Source organism: Urocitellus parryii, unplaced genomic scaffold (assembly GCF_045843805.1).
Source record: "Urocitellus parryii isolate mUroPar1 unplaced genomic scaffold, mUroPar1.hap1 Scaffold_342, whole genome shotgun sequence".
Classification (NCBI taxonomy): Eukaryota; Metazoa; Chordata; class Mammalia; order Rodentia; family Sciuridae; genus Urocitellus; species Urocitellus parryii.
This window is the reverse complement of record NW_027553105.1, coordinates 18,486-30,044: the sequence shown is the minus strand read 5'-3', so window position 1 is coordinate 30,044 and position 11,559 is coordinate 18,486. Positions and strand designations below refer to the sequence as shown.

The 11,559-nt window shown below is 36.2% G+C and overlaps 1 non-coding gene across 1 annotated transcript; it reads right to left on the bottom strand.

Annotated features, from left to right (window-relative positions):
- Nucleotides 1-8,992: 8,992 nt before the first annotated feature.
- On the bottom strand, nt 8,993-9,961 carry LOC144251975 (18S ribosomal RNA). The gene has a single exon (XR_013342845.1). It is a non-coding gene; the product is annotated as an 18S ribosomal RNA (ribosomal RNA).
- Nucleotides 9,962-11,559: the final 1,598 nt, after the last annotated feature.

Below are 11,559 nucleotides of genomic sequence, written 5' to 3'. Positions count from 1 at the left end.
TTGGAACTAATTTATTGTGCCAAGTTTCAAAGAGGTAGCAAAAACCGTGTTTGATTTAGAGTTCCAACTACATGTATCCATATAGGAGAAAACAGAGTGAAACCTAAAAATGAAAATGGTTACTGAAACGAACCTTTAACCTAGAAGTACGAAATTTGGTGAGCCAAGTGGGATTGGTGTACTGATCATTACCTGCAAGTATGATCAAGATTGGGTGAAAAAACGTTTGCTGAGATTTCAGGAAACTCACAGTTTTTTGGGAGCTTGGCAACCCCTTTCTATGAAAGTCATTTTCGTCAGTCTCTGCTAGGGAATACATGTATAGGAAACAAACCATAGAGATAGAACAAGGGACTACTTTATTGTGCCAAGTTTCAAAGTGCTAGCAAACCATGTTTGATTTAGAATTCCTACTACATGTATCCATATATTAGAAAACAGAGGGAAACCTAAAAATAAAAATGGTTACTGCAAGCAAACGGTTTTACCTAGAAGAACGAAATTTGGTGAGCCAAGTGGGATTGGTGTACTGATGATGACCTGCATGTATGATCAAGTTTGGGTGAAAAAATGTTTGCTGATATTTCAGGAAACTCGTAGTTTTTTGGAAGCTTGGCAACCTCGTTCAATAAAAGTGATTCTCGTCAATCTCTGTTTGTGGCTACCACAATAGGAAACAAACCATCGAGATAGAACTTGGAACTAACTTTGTTCCAAGTTTCAAAGAGCTAGCTCAAACCGTGTTTGATTTACAGTTCCAATTACATGTATCCATATAGGAGGAAACAGAGTGAAACCTAAAAATGTAAAAGGTTTCTGCAAACGAACACTTTAACGTAGAAGAACGAAATTTGGTGAGCCAGATGGATTAGTATACTGATCATTACCTGCAAGTATCATTAAGATTGGGTGAAAAAATATTTCCTGAGATTTCAGGAAACTCCTTGTTTTTTGGCAGCTTGGCAACCCCTTTCAATGAAAGTGATTTTCGCAAGTCTCTGCTTAGGGCTACATCAATAGGAAGCAAACCATAGCGATAGAACTTGGAACTAATTTATTGTACTAAGTTTCAAAGAGCTTTCACAAACCGTGTTTGAATCAGAGGTAAATGTACATATATCCATATTGGAGAAAACAGAGTGAAACCTGACTCTCATCAGTCTCTGCTTGGAGCTATTTCAATTGGAGACAAACCATAGCGAAAGAACTTGAAAGAACGTTATTGTGCCAAGTTTCAAAGAGCTAGCAAAAACCTTGGTTGATTTATAGTTCCAACTACATGTATCCATACAGTAGAAAACAGAGTGAATCCTAAAAATGAAAACGGTTACTGCAAACGAATGCTTAACCTAGAAGAACAAAATTTGGTGCGACAGGTGATATTGGTGTAGTGATCATTACATGCAACTATCATCAAGATTGGGAGAAAGAATGTTTGCTGAGATTTCAAGAAACTCGTAGTTTTTTGGAAACTTGGCAACCCCTTTCAATGAAAGTGATTTTCGTCAGTCTCTGCTTGGGGCTACTTCAATAGGAAACAAACCATAGAGATAGAACTTGGAACTACTTTTTTGTGCCAAGTTTCAAAGAGCTAGCACAAACCGTGTTTTATTTAGAGTTCCAACTACATGTATCCATACAAGAAAAAACAGAGTGAAATCTAAAAATGAAAACGATTACTGCAAATGAACGGTTTAACCTAGAAGAACAAAATTTGGTGAGCCAAGTGGGATTGGTGTACTGTTCATTACCTACAAGTATCATCAAGATTGGATGAAAAGATGTTTGCTGAGATTTCAGGAAACTCGTGTTTTTTTGGAAGCATGGCAACCCCTTTCAATGAAAGTGATTCTCGTCAGTCTCTGCTTTGGGCTACTTTAATAGGAAACAAACAATAGCTATAGAACTTGGACTACTTTATTGTGCCAAGTTTCAAAAACCTAGCACAAACCGTGTTTGATTTAGATTTCAATCTACATGTATCCATACAGTAGAAAACAGAGTGAAACCTAAAAATGAAAATGGTTACTGCAAACGAACTGTTTAACCTAGAAGAACGAAATTTGGTGAGTCAAGATGGATTGTTGTACTGATGATGTCCTCAAGTAGATCAATATTGGGTGAAAAAATGTTTCCTGAGATTTCAGGAAACTCGTAGTTTTTCGGAAGCCTGGAATCCCCTTTCAATGAAAGTGATTCTCGTCAGTCTCTCCTTGGGGTTACTTCAATAGGAAACAAACCATAGCAATAGAACTTGGAACTATTTATTGTGCCAAGTTTCAAAGAGGTAGCACACACCGTGTTTGTTTTAGAGATTCAACTACATGTATCCATACAGGAGAAAACAGAGTGAAACCTAAAAATGAAAATGATTACTGCAAAGGAACGGTTTAACCTAGAAGAACGAAATTTTGTGAGCCAAGTGGGATTGGTGTACTGATCATTACCTGCAAGTATCATCAAGATTGGGTGAAAAAATGTTTGCGGAGATTCGAGGAAACCAGTAGTTTTTTGGAAGCTAGGCAACCCCAAATAAATTAATTTATTTCCAAGTTCCATTGGAAGTACAACTCGATTATCAACTTCAAGAAGTCGTAGATCTCCTGGGGCCAGATCTGAAGTTGGAACCATATAAGAATCAAAATTATGGTCTTCATAGTCTGTATATTCATAGCTTCAATATCATTGATGGCCTATTGTTTTTACTGTTAGGGATGGTTCATTAATTTCGTCTATTATATATAGAATATGTAGGGAGGGGAGGTCAATTAGGATAAGAATAATAGCGGGGAGAATGGTTCAAATAGTTTCTACTTCTTGGGCATCTATAGTACTTGTATGAGTTAATTTTGTAGTTAATATCAATGAAATGATGTAAAGGACCAGAGAGCTAATTAGGAAAGCATTTATAAGAGTATGGTCATGAAAGTGTAGAAGTTCCTCTATAATGGGAGATGTGGCATCTTGAAATCCTACTTCGAGGGGATATGCCATAAAGATATATAGGAGTTTAACCTATAAATTAACTTCGACAAAGTTTTGTAATTATTTTACTAATATCTCATGAAGAAAGTCATAATGGTTATGAGGCTGGTTTGAAACTAGTTTTAGAAAGTTCGATTCTTTCCTTTCTTGGCTTAGGCCTTAATGTAAGTAGGTTCTTCAAATGTGTGATAGGGTGGAGGGCACCCATGATGTCATTCTAAGTTGGTTGGTGTTAGTTCTACGGTGAGGACTTCTCGTTTTGATGCAAATGCTTCCCAAATTATAAAGATTATAATTATAACAGCTGTAAGAGAAATAAATGAACCTATTGAGGAAACAGTATTTCATGCTGTATATGCGTCTGGGTAATCAGAGTATCGTCGTGGCATACCTGATAATCCTAGGAAATGTTGAGGAAAGAAAGTTAAATTCACTCCGACAAATATTACAGTAAAATGAATTTTAGCTCAAAGGTCATCTAGTGTATAACCGGAAAAAAGTGGAAATCAGTGAACGAACCCTCCTATAATAGCAAACACAGCTCCCATTGATAACACATAGTGAAAATGGGCTACAACATAATATGTATCGTGTAAAACTATATCTAGTGAAGAATTGGCTGAGACAATTCCTGTAAGGCCTCCTACAGTGAATAGAAAAATAAAGCCTAGAGCTCATAGTATTGCTGGTGATCATTTGATATTTCCTCCGTGTAGAGTTGCTAATCAGCTGAAAACTTTTACTCCTGTAGGAATAGCAATAATTATGGTTGCAGATGTAAAGTAGGCTCCAGTATCAACATCTATTCCAATGGTAAATATATGATGGGCTCATACGATAAATCCAAGGAAACCAATAGATATTATAGCTCATACTATACCTATATAACCAAATGGTTCCTTTTTTCCTGAGTAATATGTTATGATATGAGAAATTATACCAAATCCTGGAAGGATTAGAATATAAACTTCAGGATGTCCAAAAAATCAGAATAGGTGTTGATAGAGGATAGGATCTCCACCCCCAGCAGGATCAAAAAATGTGGTATTAAGATTACGGTCTGTAAGCAGCATAGTAATTCCTGCTGAAAGAACTGGAAGAGACAGGAGTAGTAGTACTGCTGTAATTAATACGGATCATACAAATAAAGGAGTCTGATATTGAGATATAGCAGGTGGTTTTATGTTAATAATTGTTGTAATAAAGTTAATTGCACCTAGAATTGATGAAACTCCTGCTAAGTGAGGAGAGAAGATGGTTAGGTCTACTGAAGCTCCTGCATGGGCAAGGTTTCCGGCTAATGGAGGATAAACAGTTCAACCAGTTCCTGCACCTGCTTCAACTATAGGAGAAGCGAGTAAAAGAAGGAAAGAAGGAGGAAGAAGTCAAAAGCTTATATTATTTATATGTGGGAATGCTATATCAGGAGCTCCAATTATTAGAGGGACTAGTCAATTTCCAAATCCACCAATCATAATTGGCATTACTATAAAGAAAATTATAACAAATGCATGAGCGGTGACGATAACATTGTAAATTTGATCATCACCTAATAGGGCTCCGGGTTGACCTAGTTCAGCTCGGATTAGTAAACTAAGCGCAGTTCCTACTATTCCAGCTCAAGCACCAAATAGGAGATAGAGTGTACCGATATCTTTATGATTTGTTGAGAAGAATCAACGGTTGATGAACATAAGTAGGTGGTAAAATGGCTGAGTAAGCATTAGACTGTAAATCTAAAGACAGAGGTTGAACCCTCTTTTTACCAAGTCCCTAGGTGAACATTCATATTGAATTGCAAATTCAAAGGAGCAGCTTCAACTCTGCCGGGGCTTCTCCCGCCTTTTTTCCCTAAAGGCGGGAGAAGTAGATTGAAGCCAGTTGAGTAAGGCGTTTAGCTGTTAACTAAGATCTTATGGGTTAAAGTCCCATCAGTCTAGAAATGAAGGGCTTAGCTTAATTACAGTGATTGGTTTGCATTCAATTGATGTAAGATAAAGTCTTGCAGTCCTTAATGCAGGAATTAAGTATTAGGTACTTGCTTAGGACTTTGAAGGTCCTTGGTCCGAATTAACCTAAATTCCTAACTCAGGAGTGAGAAGAGGGGCATTAGTGGGAGGGAGAGGGTAGAGGTAATGATTAGAATGGGTAGAAGGGGTATAAGTTTTGTGTTTTCGAATTGTCATTTTATTTTGGTGTTGTTAAATGATGGAAATAAGGTTAAGGATGTTGAGTAGATAAGTCGTGTGTAGAAATATAAGTTTAGAAGTGCGAGTATTGCTATTAGTGTAGAGAAAATAATGTTGTTATTTGAGATAAGTTCTTTAAGGATAATTCATTTTGGTGCGAATCCTGTTAAAGGGGGTAATCCTCCTAATGATATTAATACAATTAAAATTGTGGGTGTTAAAAGAGGGAACTTATTTCATAGACTAGATAGGGAGAGGGTAGTAGTTTTTTTATGGAAGAGAAGGAGTATAAATATATTGATAGTAAGGGTAATATAAATAATTAGGTTGAATACTGTTAAGGTTGGATTATATGTAACAATTGCTATTATTCATCCTATGTGGGCGATTGATGAATATGCTAGGATTTTTCGTAGTTGGGTTTGGTTAAGTCCTCCTCAACCTCCTAGTATGATTGATATAATTCCTATAAGTAATATAAGGGTAGGATTTATAGAGGGTGCGACTTGGTATACGATAGAGATTGGGGCAATTTTTTGTCATGTTAACATGATTAGGCCTGATTTAAGTGGAATCCCTTGGGTAACTTCTGGGACTCATAGGTGAAAGGGAGCAAGTCCTATTTTTATTGAGAGTGCGATTGTAAATATGAATAATGAAGTTTGATTATATGAATTAGATAGGGTTCATTGGCCTGAGTCTATAAAGTTAATTATTGTGCCTATTATTAAAATTATTGATGCGGTGGCTTGAATAAGAAAATATTTGCAAGAGGCTTCTGTGGATCGAGGGTTTCCTTTATTGATTAAAATAGGGGTAATAGCTAGTATACTTATTTCTAGGCCTACTCAAGTTAGAAGTCAATGTGAGCTAAAAAGTGTAACTATAGTTCCAGAAAATAGAGTAAAGTAGATTGCGGAGGAAGTTAAGGGATTAATTAGTACGGGAAGGATATAAACCAACATTTTCGGGGTATGGGCCCAATAGCTTAATTAGCTGACCTTACTATTTAGGACGTGGTGTAAAAGGTAGCACGAAGAATTTTGAATTCTTAGGATTAGGTTCAATTCCTATAGTTCTAGAAATAAGAGGATTTAAACCTCTATAATTTACTCTATCAAAGTAACTCTTTTATCAGACATATTTCTTAGATTTGGGGTGGTACGCATGCAGTTATAATTGGAAGGGAAATATGTCATATGCATAAGGCTAAGGTCAGGGGTAGGAAGTTTTTTCATAAAAGATGCATGAGTTGGTCATAACGGAATCGAGGGTAAGATCCTCGGATTCATAGGAAAGTGGAGGTTAAGATAAGTGTTTTTAAGGTGAAGTTTAATGTAAAGGTTTCGGGAAAGATGGGGTTTAGTAGTGCTCCCATAAAAAGGGTTAGTGTTAATGCATTTATCATAATGATGTTAGTGTATTCGGCTATAAAGAATAAGGCGAATGGACCAGCTGCATATTCAACATTAAATCCTGATACAAGTTCTGATTCTCCTTCTGTCAGGTCGAATGGAGCTCGATTAGTTTCTGCTAATGTTGAAATGAATCACATTATTGCTAGAGGTCAGGTTGGGAGTAGCAGTCATGTAAATTGTTGAGTGGTGATAAGTGTGGATAGGGTGAACGATCCATTTATTAGAAGCACTGAGAGGAGGATAATTGCTAATGTAACTTCATATGAGATGGTCTGTGCTATGGCTCATAGAGCTCCAATTAAAGCATACTTAGAGTTGGATGCTCATCCAGATCATAGAATTGCATATACGGCTAGACTTGAGGTAGCTAAGATAAATAGGACTCCTATGTTTATGTTAATAAGAGGTATGGGTATGGGTAGGGGAATTCATATGGTAAAAGCTAGTGTTAGGGCTAGGGTTGGAGCGATAATAAATAATATAATTGATGATGTTAGGGGTTTTATGGGTTCTTTAATGAATAATTTTATTGCATCAGCAAATGGTTGAAGTAGGCCGTAAGGTCCAACAACATTGGGGCCTTTGAGGAGTTGTATATATCCTAATATTTTTCGTTCGATTAGGGTAAGGAAAGCTATGGCTACTAGGATTGGGACAATTAAAAGTAGAAGATTAATTATAAACATTAGTGTTAAGAAGAGGAGTTGAACCTCTGAAATAAAGTTTTAAATCTTACGCAATTACCAGGCTCTGCCATCTTAACAAGCCCTTTTCTAGGGCAGGTTATTTTAAATATTCTATTGGATTAAGATTATTTCATCCATTAAATTTAAGGCATAAGTGTTTAATTGGCCTTATTTCTCTTGTCCTTTCGTACTGGGAGAAATATAGAAATAGATAGAAACTGACCTGGATTTCTCCGGTCTGAACTCAGATCACGTAGGACTTTAATCGTTGAACAAATGAACCATTAATAGCGGTTACACCATTTGGATGTCCTGATCCAACATTGAGGTCGTAAACCCTAACTGTCGATATGGACTCTTGAGTAGGATTGCGCTGTTATCCCTAGGGTAACTTGTTCCGTTGATCAATATCTTGGGTCAATTTATGAGTTATAATTTGGACATGTAGTGTCTGGATTATTATCATTCGGAGGTTGATTTGTACTCCGAGGTCACCCCAACCAAAATTTGTAGTCTATAAACAATAATTTTAATTCCTAAGATATAATTAAGATTGTGAGACTGTTAAATTAAAGCTCCATAGGGTCTTCTCGTCTTATTGTAAAATTCCCGCCTCTTCACGGGAAGGTCAATTTCACTGATTAAAAGAAAGAGACAGTCAAACCTTCGTCAAGCCATTCATGCTAGTCCTTATTTAAAGAACAAGTGATTATGCTACCTTTGCACCGTCAAGATACCGCGGCCGTTGAACGTATTGTCACTGGGCAGGCAGTGCCTCTAATACTATTTATGCTAGAGGTGATGTTTTTGGTAAACAGGCGAGGTTAATGTTTGCCGAGTTCCTTTTACTTTGTTTAATCTTTCCCTTAATGCATGCCAGTGTTGGGTTAACAATGTTAATAATAATGGTTTATGATTTTGTTTAATATTATGAGGTTGTTAACTATCAGTGAATTATTCGATCTGATATAAGCTTATGCAGGGAGAATATTTTCTTGTTACTTATTTTAACATAATTTCTTCTATTGTAAATAGATTAGTCCAGTATTGATTTAGGAGGTTATTAAAAGAGTTAGGTATTAAGTCTTAACAGTTAGGTTAAGCTTTAACGCTTTTTTAATTGATGGCTGCTTTTAAGCCAACTATGGAAATTGATAAATTTACTCTCTAAATAAGGTTTATTCCTTAACTCTAAAGAGCTGTCCCTCTTTAGAATAACATTTAAATTTACATTTGGCTTAATTCATGCTTTAGGTAAATTTAAAGTAGAACTAAAATTCTAGTCTGGACAACCAGCTATCACCAGGCTCGGTAGGCTTTTCACCTCTACTTATAAGTCGTTCCACTATTTTGCAACATAGACGGATGGGCTCTTATTGGCTGCTTATGAGTAGCTCGTCTGGTTTCGGGGTGTTTGGCTTAAATTCTTTTTGTCAAGCATTTGCTGGTTAAATCATTATGCAAAAGGTAAAAGAGTTAGTCTTTGCTTTTTAATACTATAAATTCACTCTTTCATCTTTCCCTTACGGTACTTTCTCCATAGCTCCTGATATAAATTTCTATCTCCTATACTTTATTTAGGTGAATGTTTTATTTGTTAGATAAATAATATTTGGGATGGGAGAAAGGTTGGGCTAGCATTGGTTCAAAATGTTCATAATAAATGAAATCTCTCGGGTGTAAGCCGGGTGCTTTAGTTAATAAGCTACATTTTGATTCTTCCAAACACACTTTCCAGTATGTTTACCTTGTTATGACTTATCTCTTCTTATATACTTGTTTAAATAGATTATTTATAGACATGCATAGGTATATTTGAAGAGGGTGACGGGCGGTGTGTGCGTGCTTTATTGCCCTATTCAGTCAAGCTCTCTATTCTTGACTTACTACTAAATCCGCCTTATGCTGTAAGTTTCATGAAAGCTATCGTGGATATTTATTCTAGGAGAATAGAAAATGTAGCCCATTTCTTTCCACCTTATAGGCTACACCTTGACCTAACGTACTAATGTAGAATTTTCTTGCTTACTGTAGGACCTTTTTAGGGTTTGCTGCAGATGGCGGTATATAGGCTGATATTTGCTAAAGGTGGTGAGGTGTATCGGGGTTTATCGATTATAGAACAGGCTCCTCTAGAGGAGTATAAAGCACCGCCAAGTCCTTTGAGTTTTAGGCTATTGCTAGTAGTTCTCTGGCGAATATTCTTGTTTGTTAAATATTTACATTTAGGGCTAAGCATAGTGGGGTATCTAATCCCAGTTTGGATCTTAGCTATCGTGAATTCAGAAAATTTAAGATTACTTTCGTATTTGATTTTCATTAGCACCAAGACTTTTTAAGGTTTAGTGCTGCTTTAATCTTATCTAGCTAGTCTCTTAATCATGCTTTACGCCGTATTTCATTAACTGGGGTTAATCGTATGACCGCGGTGGCTGGCACGAAATTTACCAACCCTAATTTAGCTTAACTTAGTCAAACTTTCGTTTATAGGCTTAATTTTAATTACTGCTGTATCCCGTGGGGGTGTGGTGGAGCAAGGCGTTGTGAGCTACTAGAATAAGTGAACTTGATGCCTGCACCTTTTGATCGATTAATAGATATAGAGGGCATTCTCACTGGGGCGGGGATGCTTGCATGTATAAGTTAACTAAAAGCTAATAAAAAGGCCAGGACCAAACCTATATGTTTATGGGGTATAAATACCCATCTAAGCATTTTCAGTGCTTTGCTTTAGTTTGATTAAGCTACATTAACATAAATTTTAAAGTATGCTTATATGGAATTTGGTAAGCAGAGTAATATGTAAGTATTATTAGTGTTATAGTAGTATAGCTGCTGCTGATGGTTTGACTTTGTTAGAGTTTATTTGTATGTATATACACAGACACACACACACATATATATATATATATATATATATATATATATATATATATGTATTAATCTACTGAGAAAGAAGTCAATAAAAATTTAAGCAGGTAAGAAGGAGAAAATATTATAGGCTCATAAAGAAGTAAATAATTAAAGATTTGATTTTACATTTGAGTCTACTATGGAATTTCTGTTTTAACTTTTTTTTTGTCTATCGAGCATTAAGTCCGACTATGGCAGATAGTAGTTATGTAAAGTGAGAATATTGACTAATAAGTCCAGCTACAACTGAATTGAATGGAACGAGGCCTCTGACGGCCAATGGTGAGTCCCTGCATCCCCCAAAAAATAAAACCACTAAAGGCATGACAGTGCAGTTATGTTGGGTCACGGGTTAAGAATGGAACTAATCCATCGTGATGTCTTATTTAAGAGGAACGAGTGGGCGATTATGCATTGTATGGCCCTGAGGTAGGAACCAGATGCCAGATAAAGTTCATCATTAGCTACCCCCAAGTTAAAATGGGATCAGAGCAAGAAGAGGGACACGGAGTGGGCGAGTAGATGGTTTCACGGAGGATGGTAGATTATGAGACCAAATTTGGTAGGGGATAGTCATTTGGATCGAGGAAGATTTATGACTGAATGTGGCATGCGCCGCTAGTGATATTAATGTGCTATGTACTTTAAATAAGAGTTATTGGTGTGTTCACGGTCATGTTGGCAAGCAGTTAATGTGAAGTCACAAGTCACTGTATTATGTACTATGTTAGTATTATGGACGTGCTTATATGCATGGTAGGTATAGTATTAATGTTGATTAAACATATAATGTCCTATGTACATGGATTAATAGTGGTTTAATGGGGAGAAACATTAAATGCACGACTTACATAAGGGTGGATTATTAAATAAAAGCTAATAGTGACATAGAAGTTAAAATTTAAGCAAGTGGTCGAGTGCAGGGAATAGTTTAAGTAAGAAATATCAGCTTTGGGAGTTGAAGGTGGAAAGTCTATTTTCTTCCCTGATTTGTTGCTCTAAGAAGTTTGTAACTTCATTTTTGGTTTACAAGACCAAGGTAATATTTATACTATTAGGGCTCTTCATTTAAGAAGTTTGTTTTCAATTAGGCTGACGGTTGGTAAGATTAGGAGAATGATGGTGAAGTATAGGACTGATGCTAGTTGGCCAATGATAATAAATGGGTATTCAACGGGTTGTCCTCCGATTCAGGTTAATGTAAATAGATCCGCTACTAAAATTCAGAATATACATTGACTTAATGGTCGAAATATTATGCTTCGTTGTTTAGATAAATGGAGTAGTGGGAAAAGTATTAGGATGAGAATTGAGAATACTAAGGCTAATACACCTCCTAGTTTGTTAGGGATAGATCGAAGGATAGCG